Raw genomic sequence first — 8,002 nt, 5'->3', positions numbered from 1 at the left:
GCACAGTGTCTATTAGAGCACAGTGTCTGTTAGAGCATAGTGTCAGAGTGCACAGTGTCTATTAGAGCACAATGTCTGTTAGAGCACAGTGTCTGTTAGAGCACAGTGTATGTTAGAGCACACAATGTCTATTAGAGCACAGTGTCTGTTAGAGCATAGTGTCAGAGTGCACAGTGTCTATTAGAGCACAATGTCTGTTAGAGTGTACAGTGTCGTTAGAGTGTACAGTGTCTGTTAGAGCATAGTGTCAGAGTGCACAGTGTCTCTTAGAGCACAATGTCTGTTAGAGCACAGTGTCTTTTAGAGCACACATTGTCTATTAGAGCACAGTGTCTGTTAGAGCACACAGTGTCTGTTAGAGCATAGTGTCTGAGACGCAGACGGCAAGTCCTGTGAGGATTTAAGTCTTCATCCAACACATTCAGCAGCATGCCCTGCAGACAGTGCACATTATGCACAGCATCTCCAGACAGCTCTACACAGCACATGCACAACTGCTGACGTGTCTGAACTCCTGCTACATTTCAGACATAATGACAGAAAAAAAGCTTACTGTAACAATTAATTAAAAATACATCGAGAGAAATGTTTGATGTGTTATTATCACGTTTCAAACAATGGTGGTTATTTGTCAAAATAACAACAGCGATCAAAATATTGAAAAGACAGTCCAATTTGCTTCAATAAGATAAATGGATGGATAGATTGTCTGACAACCGAGATCTGAAGCCCTCAGGTGCTTCAAAAGGTGCCACTTCTAGATTGGAGCAGGAGCAATAACCAGGACTGAATTTAGCAGAGAAGAGACCAGTTCAGAAATGTCAAGTGCGAGGAGGGAGGGAGGTTAGGACACCTGGCAGAATCGGATCTGCTCGATTCACACACAACCTGCTGTTCCTCTCCAAAATAGTAATTTAATCAAGTCTAAAAAAGTTAAATCTGGTCCTCTGGACATTCAAAAAACAAAACAAAGAAAAACAAGAACAACAAAAAAAAATGTAGAAACGTTTCGTCTTTCATCCCAAAGACTTCCTCAGTCTGAGGTGCTGTATTCAGCTCAGTCTCTTAAATAGCACCTTCTCATGGAGGATAAACCAGTTTGCTGCTGAAAACCAAAACCAGCTGCTCACATGGTCAAGAAGGACCAGTTTTTTGAATGTCCAGAGGACCAGATTTAACTTTTTTACATTTTTCTACCTGGATTATTGAGCATGCATCAGAATACTTTAATCGTGTTTACAAATGTAGATGAGTGTTGATGTATAAAATACACCAGAATGCAGGAAATGTCATCTCTATTATTCAAAATTTTCTGTGGGAGGACCCACAGACCCCCCCTCCCACCTCTGAACCTCACCCCACAAACAACTTAGTCTCTTTGACTCATTATTAATTATTTTACACACACACTCAAATGATGTGAACTATAATTTAACTTTATAGCTGATCTTAGTTAACTGAACAAGAACCTTTGACGTTGATGTTTTGTTTCTCATTAAAGGCCTTATTAATAATAAGGAACTATTTTCCTACTGACAGCAGGACGTGTCATGGTTGATTTTAAAGTTAGAAGTCACTGAAAAATATATTATTTATCGGCTTATGGCCTAGTTTACACATCTAACAGATATTCTAGCAATCTTTATATGATTTATTTTTCATAATTCATAATTAAACATTATATTCACCAACCCATATTATGTTATTTTCCACAATTTATCATCAAAGGTTATTTTATTCTTAACAAGAGCCACACCTCCTCCATGTTTCACTTTATGTAATGCTATGTGAGACATAAGCCCTATTTGTATGGGATTAGTTTTATGTAGGGACTGCATGCTATTTGTAATAATTATGGAGATTGCGTGTATTGTTAATCACGCGCAAATCAGACGTGTCAGTAATTTGTAAAGTAAAAATTCCCCAGCAAATTACCTATTATATTTTGCTGAACAGGCAGCACGGTGGCACAACTGGTAGAGCTGCTGCCTCTCAGCGAGCAGGTCCCTGATTCAAACCCCGGTCCAGGTGCCTTTCTGGGTGGAGTCTGCATGTTCTCTCCGTGCATGCGTGGGTTTTCTCCGGGTGCTCCGGTTTCCTCCCAATGACCAAAAACATGCAAGTTAGGCTGATTGGTAACTCTAAATTGTCCCTAGGTGTGAGTGGGAGAGTGAATGGTTGTTTGTCTCGTTTGTCTCTATGTGGCCCTGTGATGGACTTGCCACCCGTCCAGGGTGTACCCCGCCCCTCGCACAGTGATTGCTGGACATGGGCACCGGTGACCCCCGTGACCCAAAATGGAATAAGCGGGTAAAGATAATGGATGGATGGATGGATTTTGCTGAACTCCAAGGTCTTGTGATAATAATAATCCAATGCGAGTAGGCATCCCTGTGATTTGGACAGAAATAGGTGGGGTCCGATATGTAATTAGGTGTGTTTTGTTTCCTGGGCACATTTTTTTTTGCTTTTGGCAATGGAGACTGCATTGGAGTAGAGTTGCTTTCTTGCCCAAAAAATCAGATCCAACCTGGCCCCAGCCCGCAGTCGTCCTTTCTGAACCCCACCTGACCCAACAAATTAACAGTAAGTACAGGTCCAAACCCAGAAAAAAAACACAACGTTGTTAATTAATTATTAACGGTTGGGGACGCGTGGCTCAATAAAAGGGGATGAAGATCGGAGCTTAGGGGGTGTTTGTTCTTTCATGGCAGTAAAAGAGCATTTAAACCGTGTTTCTGCCTGCATTCTTCTACATTACTCAGCCACGCAGACCGCTCTGACACACGTCTGCTTTGGGATACACCTGTCCTGTCATTGGGGACGTGCAACTAAATAAAAAAAAAGGTGCAGAAGATCGGAGCTGATGGAGTGTTTGTCCTTTCATGGCCGTAAAAGGGCATTTAAACCCTGCTTCTGCCTGCATTCTGATTTATTCACAGACCCTGCTCTGATACGTCCGCTTTGAGCTCTCACCTGTTTGGTTTGTCCGCTGTGCTCATTCGCTGAGTGCAGCGGTTGAATGAACGTCCATTTGGGCGATGGATCGCTTCCTGGCATTATAGTCCCATCTGAAGCTTAACTGAACTTTTTACTTCTTTCAAGGCTGGTTAACTTGTGGTGAAATGACCGTTTGCAGCTGGTGATGGTATGGCAGGCCATGTTATCATATAATTGGATCACAGCTGATCCTGACCCAACCAAAAGTCCGACACCGACCCGGCCCGCCCATCCAGCACAAGACCATGACCCGGCCTGCCCCGAATTCGGGTCTGGTGAGGCCGAGCTTAGGACTCGGGTTAGAAATCACAGTTGTACATTGGAGTGCATAAATAACCTTTTGTGTCCCAGACCAGCAAAAGCCTATCAAACCATAATGGTCACCAAAAAAAGGAAAATGCTGAAGAGAAGGAGAACGTTATGTTACAAGCAGATGTTATGCAATACGCAGCACGTTAACATCATCTCTGAAAAATGTCTGTAAATTTCCGCTAAATCTCAGGCTTTGGTTATCCCGTGCAAATGTGTCACATAAAAAGCAGACATTAGGGACTGTTTTTTTAATTACATATGGTCCCTAGGTAATACTAATCCCATGCAAATAGGACTATAGACTAAAGTCTACAGTATGTAAAACTTACCTGAGCTGCGTGCGTGCCAACAGGGCAAATCGGCTCACCTAAAGCCTGTCCTTTCTTAAAAGAAATGTTATTAATTTTGTTGATGGACCAACTGACCAAATCCATTGCAAAATTATGATTTGGAAGATTTGTAGAAGAGAGGCTCTTAAGCAGTTTCACAAACTGGACAGAGCAGAGCAAAGCAAAGTGGAGAGGGAGAGGAGAAGACATGTGTCTGCCCTTGACAAGAGCAAGTGTTGAATGAGTGTTGAATGTGTTTTTGTGCGTCTCTGAAATGGGTGTGGGTAAACCTCCTGGCCTGGGAATGTCACGATGAGATGATGGTTTCTCTCCTCTGCTGTTACTTCCACAAACTGACAACAGACTATTGGTGGAAGATGGAGACAGAGATGGACATGATGTGTCAGATAGCTTTAGATACTGTATGTGTATAAGAATTGACCTTAAAGAATATACACGTGTATGTTTATTTAAGCTTCAAAACAGAAGCTTCAAAATGTATTTTTTATATATATTTTATAGCATATGTTTACCAGGCAGTAGCAATGCTGGTGCTTTTACATAAAAATTGATATGCTTCAAGTAACAGAAATAATAAATGTAAACACTTTTTGTTTCATATTTTGGCTACTTTCTTTTTTTCATATTCCGGCTACTATTTTCATCCTGTTGGCCCACCACCTGCAAAAGAGGCCATACAAGTTGGGTACATGATGCCATGGACAGTGGCCAAAGGCAGGGACCATGGCACTCTAGCCCTGGCTTACTAAATCTGGCTCTTGGGACATGGAATGTAACTTATCTGGCAGGAAAGTAGTGTTACATGGAATGTAACCTCACTGGTGGGGAAGAAGCCTAAGCTTGTGTGTGAGGTTGAGAGGTACCGACTAGATATAGTTGAGCTCACTTCAATACACAGAATGGGCTCTAGAACCAATCTCCTTGAGAGGGACTGGACCTTATTCCACTCTGGAGTTGCCCATGGTGAGAGGCGCAGAACTGGTGTGGGTATACTATTGACAACTATTGTAGTTGTGTTGTCTAATTTGTGACCATTTGTTTTGGAAACTTGGGTGAAGAGAAGGGCTGAGCTGTCAACTCATCACCACCTGGTAGTGAGTTGGCTCAAATGGCAGGGGAATATGCTGGACAGACCCGGTAAACCCAAACACGTAGTGAGGGTTTGCTAGGAATGTCTGGCAGAAAAACCCATCAGAAAGATCTTCACCTCTCACATCCAGAAGAGCTGTAACTGCACCCCAGCTAAAATGGGCACATTGAGTCCAAGTGGGCCATGTTCTGCAACTCAGTTGTTGAAGTAGGTGCCTTGGGTTGTGGCCACAAGGTTGTCAGAGCTTCTCGCAGTGGCCATCCTATGAGTTAAAACTCATATTACCATGTGTGATTGTTAAATAGTATTTTGTTTGGACAGAGTGGAGGCAGAGGCACAGAGTCTTTGATCAAGCCTTAGCAAAGAGGCTGCAGAAGTTGACTGACCTTGCTTTTGTCTGCTAAGCATTATAAAAATACGTTTTTTTAGGCTATAGGCGAACAGACTTGGAGACGAAGAGTCTTGTAACATCTTGCCTGCTTGTATTTCAACCCCTGTTTCATCTTGAGAGATTAAACCTGGGGAAAGAAAATTGTCTACCTCTCCTGTGTGGCATATTTATTTAATGAGCTACAAGGATAATAAAAACTATATAACAGCCATGGTCCTCAGTTGAAAAAGGGTGGATTGTTCTCTTCGGGTCGAGGGTGAGGTTCTGACTCAAGTGGAGGAGTTTAAGTATCTTGGGATTTTAATCACAAGTGAGGGAAGACTGGAGCATGAGATTGACTGACTGACTGGTGCAGCATCTGCAGTATTGTGGACTCTGTAATGGTCCAATGTGGTGAAGAGGGAGCTGAGCTATAAGGCAAAGTTCTCTGCTTATCGATCAGCCTACGTTCCTACCCTCACCTTTGGCGACAAACTTTGGGTAGTGACTGAAAGAATCAGATTTCAGATACAGGCAGTTGAAATGAGTTTTTTCTGCAGGGTGGCTGGACTCTCCCTTAGAGATGGGGTGAGAAGTTCAGTCATCCAGGACAGACTTCGAATAGAACCATTGCTCCTACACATCGAGAAGAGCCAGTTGAGGTGGTTCAGGCATCTGGTAAGGATGCTTTTTGTATGCCTCCCTAGGGAGGTGCTTTGGGCATGTCTGACTGAGAGGAGACCCTGGGAAAGACCCAGGACACGCTAGAGACTACCTCTCTTGGTTGGCCTGGGAATGCCTTGGGGTCCTCCCAGAAGAGTTGGAAAAGCTAGCTCTGGAGAGATATGTCTGGGCCTCCCTGCTCAAGCTGCTGTCCCAGCAAACCGACTTTGGAACACGCAGAAGATAATGGATGGATGGCTACTATATTTTCAGGGTCCTGTGTACTGCTGTGGGGGTGGATGGTGCCTCGGGGATGGGTTTAGGTGCCTTGATTACAGGTCCAGCATGGTCCAAATGAGGGTGGAGACAGGTATGGGTGCTTCACATTTCCCACCCACATGTGATGTTGACAGTCCAGGAATTTTATCCGGCAACCTTCTTGCGTTCACAGGCTGACCTTCTCTAACCTTTATGCCACCACCCCTTGTATCTGCAACCACTAAACATCACAAACAAATCAAACTATGCCAGTTTAGTTTTAAAATAGGTTTATTGAGAGGTTTTGAAATCTTAGAAAGTTTAGCCATTAATACTGCTATTGCACAATCAAAACCTGGAGTATCACAGTTCTCGCCTTCAACTTTCTTTAGTGTTTCATATTAACAGTGTTACAATTGTTTCTAGAAACGCTCCACTGAATAGTCCAGTATCATTATGTAGGAAATATGCGTGGAAAAAAAGATTAGCTATTATAAACCTTTTTCAAGATACATCTCACAACTCAGGTTCCCATGAAAACTCATTAAAGACATGCTATTGCTGACATATTTCACACTTCAGCCTGAAAAGAAAGGAAGATGTGGCCCAACACTGCACTCAGATGTCTGGATGACGCCATCCTTCGTTCTGTCTTTGATAAGCTACAAAAAGGATTTATAATATTTTAGATGCACTTGATTCAAGGTTCAAAGGTAGGCTCAGCAGAGTCCACATGAGGGAAATCAAGCAAAAGTGCACATTTGAGGAACAGTCAACATCTGAGCTCAGAATTGCCACACATTTATCCATATTAAAGTGGCTTCCATCAGTAGGTTAGGATAGGAATATAAATGTTAAACATTTTGTATCATTATATGAAAAACATGTTTTCTCCCTGTCTCTTTTGTGCTTACGTGGACACGCACACACTTGTCAGAAATTTGCATACCCATCCTGGGCATGGATGTCATTAACTTGGGGCTTTTAATAATTTTGATTTGAACTAATAAAAGTGTTATACAAATACAACTGATTATTTTTTAAAACAAGAACTGAGGGCTATGAAGCTTTTGTAGAATTTCTCTAATCCACATAGTCATAATTATACATACAGCCTCAAAAAAAAAAAAAAAATATGTATATGTATATATGTATATGTATACACACATACATCTTCACTATTTTTTTCTTTAGCAACACTGTGGTAGATTTGCAGCCTGTCAAGTGTGTACCCCTCCTTTTGTAGAATAACTGCTGGAGGTAGGCCCCAGTTTTCCCACATTCTAAATTTAGATTTGTGATGAAGAATTTGAAGACAATCGTAGTTCTTCATTATTCCGTATACTTTGTGCAATGCACCGGCACCACAGCATGATGATACAAAACCAGACTCAATTTTTCCAACTTGTGTAGATCTACATTTTTTTTTTCCTAAAATATCTTCACTGAGTTCCTTAGACTTTCTAATTGTTCTGACTATTAGTCCTCATCACCAATGAGAAGGTAACAGATCTTAATCTTGTAAAGTAAAATGAATTTTTAGAACCTTCAGCACAACTGAAGTAAACATTTAGGTGAAAATATATTTGAGGAAAAATGTATAATTCTGACCTTTTATGAATCAGAGAAAATTCAAAAAGTCAAACAAATTCTAGCTTCTATCATTTTATCCTGCATAATCATACCACCTTCAAACAAATCAGTATTGTTCAAAATGAATGTGACACCCATACCCACAGTGAATGGTTGGAAACCTCTGACAAAAGTTAGCTACTTTGCACTTCCTCACATTGCTGAATGATTTCCCATGCAACATGCAAATATAAAGGTGTACAATATTAAAAAGCTTTAGCTTAATCACTTCTATTATTACCACCTTCAATGCTACGTCCAGTTTTTGTTTTCATTAAAGTCATTATACCGATAAAGAAGTAGCATTGTTTTTAGTACCTTTTCATC

Source organism: Nematolebias whitei, chromosome 20 (genome assembly GCF_014905685.2).
Source record: "Nematolebias whitei isolate Nwh7 chromosome 20, NemWhi1, whole genome shotgun sequence".
NCBI classification, from domain to species: Eukaryota; Metazoa; Chordata; class Actinopteri; order Cyprinodontiformes; family Rivulidae; genus Nematolebias; species Nematolebias whitei.
This window is presented reverse-complemented; position numbering follows the sequence as displayed.